The following is a 15,353-nucleotide window of genomic DNA, read 5'->3' on the forward strand; positions in this document are numbered from 1 at the left end:
GGGGAGCCTTGCATCTTGATGTTAAACATCATTGTACGCTACGCTACGGTATGTTATAAACCGTAGCTAGCTGGATATTGTGTGTGCGTGTTGTAGTTGGATTAGGTTAGGTTGTTGTGATGAGATCTTGTAGATAGCTTGGAGATCAATCCACACCTAACCTAACCTAACCTCCTTGTAATCTTGCCGCACATATCTGGCCTATATAAATGGGAAGAAAACCAACGGGAAGAAGGAGACCATCGAGATGCCCAACCCGGAGCATGCGATCTGGGTCACCCAAGATCAACAGGTGCTCACCTTTTTGCTTGCGTCTCTGTCCCATGAGGTTCTGATGTAGGTGTCCAATCACACTAAGGCCGCGGGTGTCTGGCAAGCTCTGGTCGAGAGCTTCTCCGCGCAGTCCAGAGCACGTCAGATCCAACTTCGCTCGGTGATCGGCAACGCCTGCAAGGGCGATCTCTCCGCTTCTGCTTACTTCACGAAGACGAAGGGGCTCGCAGACGAGCTTGCTGCTGCAGGAAAGCCCCTCGAGGAGGATGATATCATCTCGCACATCCTCAAGGGCCTTATTCATGAGCCCGACTACAACGGGTTCGTCACCTCCATCTCCACGCGTGCTGCCATCGATCGGCCGATCGGTCTCAGCGAACTCTTCTCGCTGCTGCTCTCTGCGGAGGCCCGGATCACCGCCCAACATGCCACCTACACCGCTCACCACTCCGCCAACCTTGCTGCAAAAGGTGGTCGCGGTGGCTATGACAGCGGACGCGGTGGTCAGGGTGGTGGATGTGGCGGCTACGGCGAGGGCAACTACGCCGACAACTCAAGCAACGGTGGTGGCGGCGGTGCGCCGCGCCGGCACAACGGTGACCGCGGTGATCGCGGTGACCGCGAGCGCTGTCAAATCTGCAAGGAGGAGGGCCATGGTGCGTGGCGCTGCATGAAGCGGTTCGATAAAGGCTTCAACAACAACATACGCAACCCCCGCGCTGTCCCCGGCCTCGGCGGGCGTGCGGTCCCCTGGTGGGTCGGCCGATCCGATAGGGCGCGGCCCACCTGGCCCCCACGAGGCGGGGCGCCCGGACTCTGGCGCGGCGCGATCTTCCTCGAGGCCCGCAGCCGCTCCGAAACTGCCAAGTGGCAGTTCGCCACCAGCTGCCGCATCGAATCCGCCTGGGTCGCCGCAGGAGGGAGGTTCAGGATCTTCTACGCCTGACTCCGCAGTCTCGTCTACACAAAATCGCCTACAACTTCAACACGCTCAACCAGCTCCGCCTCCTCCTGCCCGATCACATACTCGGTGGCAAATTTGGATTGCCAAGCCCAAGGTATATAAAGATAGTTGTGTTTGTTGGGGCTCTTTTTGTGCCACAGGTGAACCCAAGAGTCTACAGGATGCTCTTGCTAATCCCAAGTGGAAGCAGGCCATGGATGAAGAGTTTTCAGCCCTCATCGCAAACAAGACATGTCACTTGGTTCCACCGGCCAGAGGGAGAAATGTGATTGACTACAAGTGGGTGTACAAGATAAAACGCAAGTCTGATGGCACGATTGACAGGTACAAGACACGTCTTGTGGCAAAAGGCTTTAAGCAAAGGTATGGAATTGATTACGAGGATACCTTTAGCCCTGTGGTAAAAGCTTCTACTATTAGGTTGATTCTTTCAGTTGCAATATCTAGAAACTGGTGCGTGCGACAACTAGATGTAAAGAACGCGTTTTTGCATGGTGTTTTGGAAGAAGAGGTGTTTATGAGGCAGCCTCCTGGGTATGAGAATTCAGCTTTACCACGACATGTCTGCAAGCTTGATAAAGCAATTTATGGTTTGAAACAAGCACCCAAAGCTTGGTATTATCGTCGGTACTCCAAACTACAGTCTCTTGGTTTTTCTGCTTCTAAGGGAGATACCTCGTTGTTCTTCTATCATCGACATGGAGTAACCATTTTTATGCTTATTTATGTTGATGATATTATTGTCACCAGCTCCTCTCCTAGAGCAGTTGATGCCCTCTTTCAGGATCTGCGCATGGATTTTGCTCTCAAGGATTTGGGTAGCCTTCATTTTTTTCTTGGGATCGAGGTGAAGCATGTGGCTCGTGGAATCGTTCTGTCCCATGAAAAGTATGTACAAGATATCCTTGAGCGGGTGGGCATGAAAGGTTGCAAACCTTCTTCAACTCCTTTGTCTACCTCAGAGAAGTTGTCTCTTCATGATGGAGAGGCCCTTGGAGCTGAGGACTCCACCAGGTATAGAAGTGTGGTTGGAGCTTTGCAGTATTTGACTTTAACCAGGCCTGATATATGCTTTTCAGTCAACAAAGTTTGCCAGTTTCTTCATGCACCCACTAGTACTCATTGGACAGCAGTGAAACGAATCCTTCAGTATCTCCACGCAACCAAGAGTCATGGTCTCACACTTGCCAAGTCAGATTCTATACTTGTTAGTGCTTTTTCAGATGCAGACTGGGCAGGATGTCCTGATGATCGGCGGTCCACTGGAGGCTTTGCAGTGTTCTTTGGTGGTAACCTGGTTTCTTGGAGTGTGCGTAAGAAAGCCACTGTGTCCAGGTCAAGCACAGAAGCTGAGTACAAGGCCTTAGTGAATGCCACTGCTGAAATTATCTGGGTGCAAAATATGTTGACAGAATTGGGTATTCGTCATTCACCTACAGCCTCACTTTGGTGTGACAATCTTGGAGCTACTTATCTCTCTGCCAATCCTATCTTTCACGCAAGAACAAAGCACATTGAGATTGATTATCACTTTGTTCGTGAAAGAGTTGCTAACAAGCTTCTAAATATTCGTTTTGTTCCTACTGGTGATCAAGTAGCAGATGGTTTTACTAAACCACTATCGCTGCGGCAGCTGGAGGTCTTCCGACGCAATCTCAACTTAGATAGTTGTGATTGAGGGGGAGTGTTAAACATCATTATACGCTACGCTACGGTATGTTATAAACCGTAGCTAGCTGGATATTGTGTGTGCGTGTTGTAGTTGGATTAGGTTAGGTTGTTGTGATGAGATCTTGTAGATAACTTGGAGATCAATCCACACCTAACCTAACCTAACCTCCTTGTAATCTTGCCGCACATATCTGGCCTATATAAACACGCAATGCGCCCCTGCCCCGGCATGCGCTTCTAGCCTCCTTTTCACACTTGATTTGGTTGACCTGCGACTTTTGCTGCTGTCTGTCCAATATAGATGTAGGGATTGGGAATGAAATAAAGGAGATGTCTTCACCTAGAGCTCTTTCAGCTGAGCACTGATCCTTTTGGTGGTAATTCTAATTCGCAGTTGGATGCCCGCACCCCCCGCCGCGCTTCTCTCTCGTTTTTATTAGATGTAACACTCTTGCATCAGGGATGGCAACTGGTAGTGAAGCGACGAAGGCAGCTGAGGCTGTGCTTCAGTGGCATGAGCTTGAGTGGCATAAACAGGACAGCAAGAGGATGATGCATGCGGTTTACCGTGTCGGGGATCTGGACCGCATAATCAAGCATGTTACTATATTCTAAGTGAAATTTGCAACATCTGCAAGTAATATCATGGCTTTGATGTGATCTTTGTCATTGTGGGAGGTAATACATAGAATGCTTTGGGATGAAACTGCTGGGGAAAAGAGATGTTCCTGATGAGAAGTACACCAACGCCTTCCTTGGCTTTGGACCAGAGGACACCAACTTCGCACTTGAATTGACATATAATATGTTCACTGAGCTGGCAAAAGTTTTGTGGCACAGTTTCTCCAATATGCCACTTATGTTTGCAGTTGTACAATATGTATCAAACCAATAAGGACAATACATTTATCTCTTCATATGAACTGACCAACTACTCTTTTCCTGGTAAAGCATTTCAATTTTCGGTAACTTGTACTGTGCTAAAAATTTACCCTTGCTCAACAGACTATGGTCTTGACAAGTATGACATTGGAGAGCGCTTTGGGCATTTCGGAATCGCTAATGAGGATGCAGTACTATCAATTTGCAATAGCCTATGTCGATGCTGTGAAATTATATTCATATGATATGATGGATGCAATTTTTTATTATTTAGATCATGGATGCAAATGCAGGTGTACAAGTTGGCTGAGCATGTTAAATCCAAGGGTGGCAATATCACTCGTGAACCTAGTCATGTCAAGGGAGGATCCACTATTATTGCCTTTGCACAGGACCTGATGGCTACAGGTTTGCCCTTATCCAGAGGGCTGAGATAGAGATATATGAACCTCTTTGTCAAGTCATGCTTCGTGTTGGCGATCTTGAGCGTTATCTCAAGTTCTATGAGAAAGTATTTTTTACTTTTCTAAGGCTGGGCTATTCCAAAAGCTGGAGATGCTAAATATTTTTTTGTATCTCTAGGGGAGCAGTCTCATTCTCATACATGATGATGTATTGTTTGTTTCCATGCAGGCCCTTGGGATGAAGCTACTAACGAAGGACGTACCTGATTATAAGGTACCTTCTGTTCTAAGAATTTTTTTAGATGTAATGTTCTTTTTTGTTTATTTAAATCGGGTCCCTACTTTTTTTTGTTTATTTAAATCGGGTCCTATCATAAGTAAAGTATTTTTGTTGGACGATGCACGAACCACAAAACCTGGTTCTAATTGTGCACTCCAAAACCTAGTCTTTTGTGACACGTGAGCTGTAAAACCTAGGTTTTGTGAAATTCACTCACATAATTTGTCCTTCCTATAAGACTGGGTATATATCTCTGTAATAAGAACACAAAAAGGATGTATAAGCTGAAGAATGTATACATATTACAGTCTCTTGTGCTAGTAGCTGAGGAATGTATAACCTCCTTTATTCGTTTCGTTTCAATGCGTGGACCCTTTTGTAGCTTTCAGGTTTGTTCTATATGCTGACCTGCTGCCATATTTATATGTCCAGTGACAGGAACTATCAGGCACTAGTGTTTCTACTCCCTCTGTTTATTTTTATAAGGCGTTTTAGACATTTTAGACAGCGTGTAAAACAACTTAATTTCAATTGTCTGAAATGACTTATAAAAATGAACGGAAGGAGTAGTAGATTATCCTCTAGGATGAGTAGTCAGTCCTCCTCTGGTTACCTGAAGAAACGTAAGAAACTACGTACATAATTTTGAGGTCTCTGCTAAATAATTCACTTTTGGTATATGTGTCGTTGCGCCCTATTTACAACTGCAGGTCTGAACTTCATGTGTCCTGTTGTGTTTTTTGCAGGTGTGCAGGAGCACGGCGGTCATGCTGGCAATAATGCTAAACGTACAAAGAGTTACACGCAATTACACGCTGATTAGGCTTCCTTCTTTCTAACTAACCCCTCCCCCCCTATTTTCATGGAGGTGGGCCCCTTCTTTCCCTTAACCTCCAATCACAACCCACCTGTTTGTAAAACCCATGTAAACCTGTGTATGTGTACATTACTCGTCATGCTGGTCTCACCATGAGATCGCGAACCCTTTCCTCGCCGATGGGGCATAAGCTTGCATTGGTTGGTTATTTAGAACCCGAACGTTTTAATTTTCACTACACAAGTTCAAATCTTGACCTTTGGTTGCTAAAGTGCTGCTGCTAAGTAACTCTATTTTTTCCCCTCTTGTCCGATACCACTGTTGAGTTATTACGGTGTGCCTCTGTTGTGTGCATGTTTAGACTAGAACGACGCACCGTGAACACACACAGTCCCTGTCCCTGAGGCTTCAGGGAAAAGTTTGAAACTTGGTAACGATTAAACAAAATATAATGTCGAATGAAATTATCACTCCATGCATAACCAGAATTGATGCGCCCACTATTGTTGAAAATGAAATCCTAAGAACATCTCCAGCCGCGCCCCCAACAGGCTTCCCCAGACGTTTTTTTGTCGCCGGTGGCTGAAAATTGGCCCAGCCGCGTCCCCAGGAGCCCGTTTTTCGCCGGTTTGGTTCGAAACTGGCGCCGGTGGATCCAGGCCGAACCCGACGTGCTGGGGGGCGCTTGGGGGCACCGGGGAACGCGTTTTTGGCGCGAACAGGGATGGGCCCGCCGCGTCAGCGAGACGACGCTTCGTCGTCCTCATCGCCTCGGTTCCCGTGGGAATCAATGCGAAGGCTGGCCAAGGCTCCCGCGCTACCGCGCCGGTTAGCCTCCATTGATGCCTCATGAGCGGCGCAGTGAAGGCGCCACAGACGCGCGTCCTGCCCGCTCGCGCCACGCGTCTCCTGGCATGCCGGCTCTCGCCGCCCGGCCGCGGTTATAAAAGCCGATCCCCCGTCAGTGAACGCCACAGCTGCCACACTTCACCTCGCATCGCCACACAAAGTAGCACTCTCCCTCCTTCCCGTCGACGAGAAAATGGCTGAGAGGTTCCCAGGCAATGGTGCGGCGGCGAACGGCTTCGGCCGCCGCCATCTCCAAGAGCCGGAAGCGCGCCTCCTCTACGAGGCCGAGTATCCGGTGTTGGGGAACATAGTATTTAAAAAAAAACTCCTACTGTAAGTGCATCTAGTGTCACCCCTAGTTGGTTTTGGAGTATTGACGACAAAGTTGGTTGAGGGACTAATGCGTTTGTGAGAATTGCAGGATAACGCAGGTTGTGTCCCTCATTGATTCGGTTTACCTACCGGAGATGACCCCTAAAAATGTATGAAGACATTGAAGACAATGGTGGTATGAGAAGATATTCATATTGAAGACTATGACATGAGAAGACATTGCGTGCAGACTATGGAGCGCGAAGACTGTGCGGATTCGTTGCTTCCTTTTCTTCTTTGTTGAGTCATAGGAACCACCGTACTGTTAAGTGGGATCCAAGTGAACTAAGTCAGAGTGACTGAAGTGATGCTCAACTCAAATCCTATGTCTTCGAGCGAAGACAATGAGAGCAAACCTTATCCAGAGCTGGATGAGTCAGCTTTGCTTGTAGCCCAAGTAAAATTGCCACGTGTGTTTGAAATCTGACCGTTGGAATACGTGTCAGTTCCTTAGTGAACCAGGGTCATTTTGGACAAATGAGGTCGGGTTGCCTAGTGGCTATAAATAGCCCACCCCCTACACCATAAATCGGTGGCTGCTCAGAGTTAGTTTACGGCTTTTGTCGTTTTGAGAGCAACCCACCTCGAAGTCTTTGAGAGAGAAATCCTTGCAAGGACAAAGCCCAAACACCCAGAGCCAAAGAGTCTTAGGCATCACTGAAGTCTTTCTGTCTGTGTGACCTGAAGACTTATTACACTTGAGGACTGTGTATCCTTCAGCCGGTTAGGCGTCGCGTTCTGAGCATCCAAGAGTCATTGTGGATTGCCGGGTGAACAAAGTCTGTGAAGGTTCGGAAGTCTACCTTGAAGACTTACCAGAGTGATTGGGCGAGGACTAAGTGTCTTTAGCTCAAGGGGAATAAGGTGAAGACACGGTCTTCTGAGTTGAATCTCAGCCTCCCTAACCAGACGTACAGTTGTCACAGCAACTGGAACTGGTCCAACAAATCATGTGTCTTCAACAAGTGACTGGTTCTATCTCTTCCCTCCTTTACTTTGAGTTTGTCTTCGTGAAGTCATTGCTTATCTGTCTTATCTGATTGACTTCATTGCTTGACTACTATTGTTGATTGGCTTCATACTATCTTCCGTCCTGATCCTACTACCTAGCTGCTATTAGTCTTCGTACGTTAACGCTATTGCATACTTGAATATGGCTTGCTTGTTGTAGTCTATCTTCCGCTGCATATCAATTAGGTCATTTCTATTGTTTATCTTTGAAACTTTCACGTTTCGAAGACTTTGGTAAAAATTGCCTATTCACCCCCCTCTAGTCGATAACTAGCACTTTCAATTGGTATCAGAGCAAGGTACTCCCTTGTTCTGTGTGATTCGGTTTAACCACCTGGAGTTTAGCTATGTCGACTGCAGGGATAATCAAAGTCTCCGCTGCTTGCCCCGTGTTCGATGGAACAAAATATCCCTACTAGAAGAATAAGATGCGCATGCATCTTGAAGCCATTGATGTCGACATCTGGTATGTCGTCAAGAATGGCGTTCCCAAAACTGGTGAAGGTGTCACTCCTACTGATGTCAAGAAGTTCATTCAACTGGACTCGACTGCAAAGAACATCATCTGTGGTCATCTGACTAAAGGACAGTATGGCCATGTGAGTGCTCTGAAAACGTCAAAGCTAGTCTGGGACTGGCTGTCCAAGGTCAATGAAGGCGTCTCTACACAGAGAGACCAGACGATCAGTGTTCTTCGCAATCTCTTCAATCGCTTCAAGAGAAACGACAATGAAAATGTCCAGCTCACGTTTGATCGCCTCACCGACATCACAAATGAGCTTCAGGCTCTCGGCGCCACTGAGATCACCAAGCATGAAATTGTCAAGGCACTGCTGAGATCACTTGACACCTCCTTTGACACCCTTGCCCTCATGATACAAGAATGTCCTGACTTCAAGACACTTGATCCGTCTGATATACTTGAGAGGCTCAACACACATGAGTTCCAGCTTTTTGAGAAAAGAGATATCTATGGCCCCAACTATGGCCGAACTCGTGCTTTGAAGGCAAAAGTTGTTTCCTCATCTGAAGAAGAAGAATCTGACTGCGGTTCTGACGATCCTGAAGACATTGGAAGGGAGCTTGCTATGCTTGTGAAGAAGTTCCAGAAATTCACCAAGAAGAAGGGCTTCAGAAAGTCTTCACGATCCAGTTCAAGAAATGATGAAGCTTCCACTCAAGACAACAAGAAGAGAACATGTCACAAGTGTAAGAAGCCTGGGCACTACATCTCTGAGTGTCCTCAGTGGGACAACGAGAAGAAGAAGAAGAAGAGCAAGGAATATGACTCCGATGACAAGAAGAAGAAGAAATCTTCGAAGTCTTCTTCCAAGTCCTTATCAAGGTCTTCATCTCACAAGAAGAGCTGATCTGGCAAGGCTCGTGCTTTTGTTGGCAAGGAAATGGATTCAGAGGAGGAGTCTGCTTCTAAGGAGGCAGAGGTGGAATCTGAAGCTAAGTCCGACTTTGGTGTTGCAAGTCTGGCTCTGGCCACAGCCTACGTCGCAAAGTCCATCTTCAACACTGAATACAATGACTCCCACACCAACGCTGATGATGACAAGGACGATCCTGCTCCCACCTACTGCTTCATGGCACGCGGCGCCAAGGTAAAATCGCGCGATGCTTACTTTCAAACATCAAGTGAAGATGACTCTGATTGTGAATCTAAACCCAGCTACAAAACACTTGCTAAAATTGCTACTAAACAACAAAGGGCTATGGAACATACTCAAAAACTGTTAGACAAAAGCGATGACCTGTTGGACACGGAAATGACACGTTCATAGTCCTTAGTTGAAGACATAAAAAATCTTCATGCTAAGTATCAAGAACTTGAAAGTCTTCATGAGACGCTCTCAACCACTTATGAAAAGCTCTCCTATGATTATCTTCAAAGGAAGCAAGAGCTTGAGAAACTGAAAGTGACTCATGAAGATCTTCAAAAAGAGAATGAGTCATTTCACGCTCAACAGATCAGTCCCGCTCAGGATGAATTTGAACCACCATGCTTAAAATGCATTGAGCGTGATAACGCTACCTCTATTGCTGAATGTTCCACTGCTGCTCCTGTTGCTCTATCTTCAACTACTGATGTGGTAACTAACCCCTCTTCTGAAGATACCACTACTATTGCTGATGAAAATGCTAGATTGAAGACATTGCTTGAAACAGGGATGTACAAAAGTTTGAAGGGACATCAGACACTCTGCGATGTCCTCAAAAAGCAGATTCTGAACCGAAACCCTAGGAAAGAGGGTGTTGGGTTCGAGAGGAAAATGAATGCTGATGGTTCCTATTGGAAGCCTAAGCAGTATCCCAAAACCACATCGGTTGCTGCAAAGGAACCTTCAGCGGATCCATCCACTTTATCTGGATTTACCTATGCTAATCCTATTATCATTGATGAATCCTTTGATGCAAACTATAAACTGTTCAAAAATCAGAATGGTGAAGTGTTTGCCAGGTATATTGGTACTAACTGCAGGAATGGACCTCCTATGATAAAGATCTGGGTTCCCAAAAGCTGCCTTGAGAATCTTCCAGTGAATGTCATCATGACACCACCAGGGAAGAAGACAAACCCCAGACCAAAGGCATCATATGGTCCAACGGCTACTTACGAACACATGACTCACTTGAGTCACCCTAACGCCAATGTTTTGCAGGGAAATCATACTCAGACTCATGAATATGAGCATGTGTCTTCAAACTGCTATGTTCATAGAACTAAGAACTTTTCTGCTTATTCACATGAGTATCATTCATTTCCTGCAAGGCTATTTGCTAGGGCTTCAAAGCCGAAATTCTCAGATGCTGCACTTAGACTCATTGCTTCTAAGCCACCCCTGAAAATGTGGGTGGTGAAGAAGAATTAACTCTCTTTTGCAGAATGTGGTCTCTAGCCAGCAATCAATGGCGTCCGATATTATTGCTGGGGACCTAAAACATAAAGGGACGCATGATAAAATGACTTACTATGTATTCCACATATGAATCTCTTATCTGTCATACTGTGTGTTCTAATCTTGATCTATGCTGTGATAATCCTAGTATGCATAAAATGCTTATGCTTCACAACATACCTTGTGAAGCCTATCCTCCGAACTGCACTGTAGGGCATGTCACCAAAAGCTTCAGAATGGATTATTGACAGCGGATGCACAAATCATATGACTGGTGATCGAGGTCTTCTCATGGACTCAACCTTACGTCCATCCGACAAGAGTCAAATCACATTTGCTGACACTGGTAAAAGCAAAGTATTGGGTCTAGGTAGAGTTGCAATCTCTAGGGATCAACACATGGATAAAGTGATGCTTGTTGAATCCCTTGGGTTCAACTTAATGTCTGTCTCAATGCTTTGTGACTTAAACATGATTGTGCTATTTGGAAAATATCGTTGCCTTGTACTAATGGAATCTGACAAATCTCTAGTATTTGAAGGATATAGGAAAGATGATCTATACGTGGTAGATTTCTCAGCAGGTCCAGAGCTTGCCGTATGTCTTCTCACAAAAGCTTCAGAGTGCTGGCTCTGGCATCGACGGCTAGGACATGCTGGCATGAGGAACTTACACTCACTTGTCAAGAAGAAGCATGTCATTGGCATCGAAGATGTCAAGTTCAAGAAGGATCATCTGTGTGGTGCCTGTGAAGCTGGAAAGATGACAAGGGCAAAGCACCCCTCGAAGACAATCATGACAACATCTCAACCCTTCGAGCTGTTACACATGGACTTATTTGGACCTACTCACTACTCCACCCTCACAACAACTGCCTGTCTCTATGGCTTCGTCATTGTTGATGACTACTCAAGATACACATGGGTTCATATAATTCTTTACAAGACTGAAGTGCAAGATGTCTTCAGGCGCTTCGCAAATCAAGCAATGAACAATTATGGCGTGAAGATCAAGCATATCAGAAGTGACAATGGCACTGAATTCAAGAACACAGGACTTGATCTGTATCTGGATACAATGGGAATCACTCATGAGTTCTCTGCTCCGTACACACCTCAGCAAAATGGCATCGTTGAGCGCAAAAACAGAACCCTCATTGAGATGGCTCGAACAATGCTAGATGAATACAAGACACCAAGAAAGTTCTGGCCTGAAGCTATTGATACAGCCTGTCACATCATCAACCGTGTTTACATCCACAAGCTTCTGAACAAAACATCCTATGAGCTCCTTACTGGCAAGAAGCCAAATGTCAGTTACTTCAGAGTATTTGGAGCTAGATGCTGGATCAAGGATCCCCCTCACAAGTCAAAATTTGCACCTAGGGCTCACGAAGGCTTCATGCTTGGCTATGGAAAGGACTCACACTCCGACAGAGTCTTCAACCTCTTTCTCTATAAGATCGTTGAAACTGTGGATGTGAAATTTGATGAAACCAATGGTTCACAAAGAGAAATTCTGCCAAGTACACTAGATGAAGCTCCTCCAACCGAATCTATCAAGCTGATGGGAACTGGTGAAATCATGCCTTCTGAAGCACAGCCTAAAGAGGAACTTATCATCTCTGCACCAAATCAACCTGAAGACACTGCTCAGACCGAAGACAATCCTCCCAATGATGACAATGATCAGCCAGAGCAAAATCTTCGTCCTGTTCATCCTCGTGTTGCAAATGAAGTACAAATCGAGAAGATAATTGACAGCATCAACGCGCCTGGTCCGCTTACTCGCTCAAGAGCAACACAGTTAGCAAACTTCTGTGGGCACTTTTCATTTGTGTCAATATCAGAACCCAAGAAAGTTGCTGAAGCTTTTATGGAACCCGAATGGATTCAAGCCATGCAAGAAGAACTTCAACAGTTCAAGCTGAATAATGTTTGGGAACTGGTCAAGCGCCCTGACCCTCGCAAGCACAACATTATTAGAACAAAGTGGATATATCGAAACAAGCAAGATGAGCATGGTCAAGTTGTCAGAAACAAAGCACGTCTTGTGGCTCAAGGATATACTCAAGTTGAAGGAATTGACTTCGATGAAACATTTGCTACTGTTGCTAGACTTGAAGCTATTTGCATACTGCTAGCCTATGCTAATCATCACAACATCTTGCTATATCAAATGGATGTAAAGAGTGCATTTCTCAATGGCAAGATTGAAGAAGAAGTATATGTCGCACAACCACCTGGCTTTGAAGATCCAAAACATCCTGATATGGTGTACAAGCAAACAAAGCACTCGATGGCCTCAAACAAGCTCCTCATGCCTGGTATGATACAATCAAAGACTTCCTGAAGAGCAAAGGCTTCAAACCTGGATCCCTCGATCCCACACTCTTCACAAAGACATATGATGGTGAACTGTTTGCGTGCCAAATATATGTGGATGACATAATCTTCGGCTGCACCAACCAGAAGTATAGTGATGAGTTTGGGTACATGATGCAAGAGTAATATCAAATGTCCATGATGGGTGAGCTGAAGTTCTTCCTTGGTCTTCAAATTCATCAGCAACGAAATGGCATCTTCATATCTCAAGAAAAATACCTCAAAGATTGTCTGAAGAAGTTTGGAATGGAAGACTTCAAAGGCTACACGACGCCAATGCCAGCCAAACACCATCTTGATCCCGACGACAATGGTAAAGAGTTTGATCAAAAGGTATACCACTCCATGATTGGTTCTTTGCTTTATTTATGTGCATCTAGGCCAGATATTATGCTTAGTGTTTGCATGTGTGCTGGATTCCAAGCGGCACCAAAGGAATCACATCACTTAGCTGTGAAGCGAATTCTTCGATATTTGGCTTACACCCCAACACTCGGATTATGGTATCCAAAGGGCTCAAAATTTGATTTGGTTGGATTCTCGGATGCTGATTATGCTGGTGACAAGGTGGATCGCAAGTCTACATCAGGCACATGTCATTTTCTTGGTCGATCACTTGTCTTTTGGTCTTTAAAGAAGCAGAACTGTGTATCACTCTCAACTGCTGAATCTGAATACATTGTTGCTGGATCCTGTTGTGCTCAGGTTCTATGGATGAAGCAAACTCTCAAGGATTATGGCATCAACCTGAAACAAGTACCTCCCTTCTGCGACAACGAAAGTGCCATCAAGATAGCCAACAATCCAGTCCAAAACTCGAAGACAAAGCACATTGAAATACATCATCACTTTCTCGGAGATCATGTTATGAAGAAAGATATAGATATCATGCACGTCAACACTGAAGAGCAACTGGCAGATATATTCACAAAGCCCTTGGATGAGAAAAGGTTTTGCAAGTTACGGTGTGAGTTAAATATCTTGGAATGCTCGAATGTCCTGTGATCGGGCACACATCCTAACACTTATGCATGTTGATGACTTAGATGTGCAACACACAAAGTAATGTATATCTTCAATCAATGAAGATTTACACTCTGAGTGTGAATACATTAACATGGAATTTGACTTCGGAGCGCCAAGATAATTGTGCGCCGTGTCTGGGTCTAATACGGTGGGTAACGCCACCACCAACTTTCTCTGTTTGAAGTGTTTCACTCATGGCGTTACATTGCAATAACTTCGCATTTGGTTTGTCTTCAGTTTCAATTTATCTTCATGATCTTCTACACTATGATGATTTGATTGTTTTCTGATATATATATGTACTAGTGTTTTGTCCTCTACAGCATTCACTTATAGCTATGTCTTCAAGATTGGATCTTTTGAACTAAGTGAATGTGATCGGACCCTAACCTCTCTATGCTTCCTATCTCAAACTCTATCTGTCCAAATCATATGCATTCTATTGAAACTGTCGAATGTCTTCTCTGCGTCCTAGTCAGCAGAAGGCAAAGAGACAAACATTAAATCTGTTTTAAATGACTTATCTTTATTGTTGAAATTCGGAGAAGCCGGAACAACTCTCCGACATGCCTGGTGGGTGTGGGAACGTGGGATAATTCTAAGTATGTTGCATGCTTGCCACGTACCCCTCAGATGTGAACCGCCAGGGGCACCAGCGTAATTGCGCTGTGTCTCTCACCTACTTATAAATACTTGTCCCCTGCGGTAAAGAAATCCTTCTTCCACCTCTCCACCTCCGTCAAAACCCTAGCGCCACCGCTAGCTCACGACGACGCCGACGACGAAGCGCTTAGCTGCCGCGACTTCTCCGACACCGTCCTCACGCTGGCTGCGGACATCGTCCTCTCCGCCGTCGCCGTAGGTGTCCTCCGTCGCCAAGTTAGGGCACGGTGGGCTGAACTGCTCGGTCTCCTATTCTTCCCATCTAGCAGTTCTTCGTGCGGTAATTATAACTCTATTTTTACCACCTTTTTGATCTTCAAGATTCATCTTGTTTACCAAAAGTAGTTTCTGCCTATTCAATGTTAGATCTATTCTGTCCGCATCTCATACTGCCGAGTCAATTCACTTAGATTTCCTGTCTAGTTTGATTCCTCACTTGTACTCATTCACGGATTGGTACAAATCTGGAACCAACTCACCTACATAAGTGAATGTCTTCGCATCATGAGGTCAATATCTTCAAACTGATTTATCTTCAAAATCTTCTGAGAATGCATATGACCTCTTCCCCTTCCCTCGCATCTCTAATGCTGTCACAGGTACATGTCCGTGGGAGAATCCCTTGGTTCTCATAGTCTGCATTCGTTTGCAGAATACTTACAGCATCATATCAATTCTCCTGAAGCCAGTTCCTGCTTGACCAGTAAGCGTAAATCTCTGAAGCCTCTGAACGTATTGAAGCCATTCAGCTTGAAGTTCATGGCTGCAGAAAAATCAGCAAGGAAGGGTGGCAGATAGCATCGTGGGGGAACATCAAGGGATCTGCCTGATGATCTGGCAGAAATGTATAA

General features: G+C 45.3%; 1 pseudogene; it reads left to right on the plus strand.

Moving 5' to 3' along the window:
* Nucleotides 1-3,254: 3,254 nt before the first annotated feature.
* LOC119350557 lies at nucleotides 3,255-5,297 on the plus strand (annotated as a pseudogene).
* The last annotated feature ends 10,056 nt before the right edge of the window (nucleotides 5,298-15,353 follow it).

Source organism: Triticum dicoccoides, chromosome 1B, assembly GCF_002162155.2.
Source record: "Triticum dicoccoides isolate Atlit2015 ecotype Zavitan chromosome 1B, WEW_v2.0, whole genome shotgun sequence".
NCBI classification, from domain to species: Eukaryota; Viridiplantae; Streptophyta; class Magnoliopsida; order Poales; family Poaceae; genus Triticum; species Triticum dicoccoides.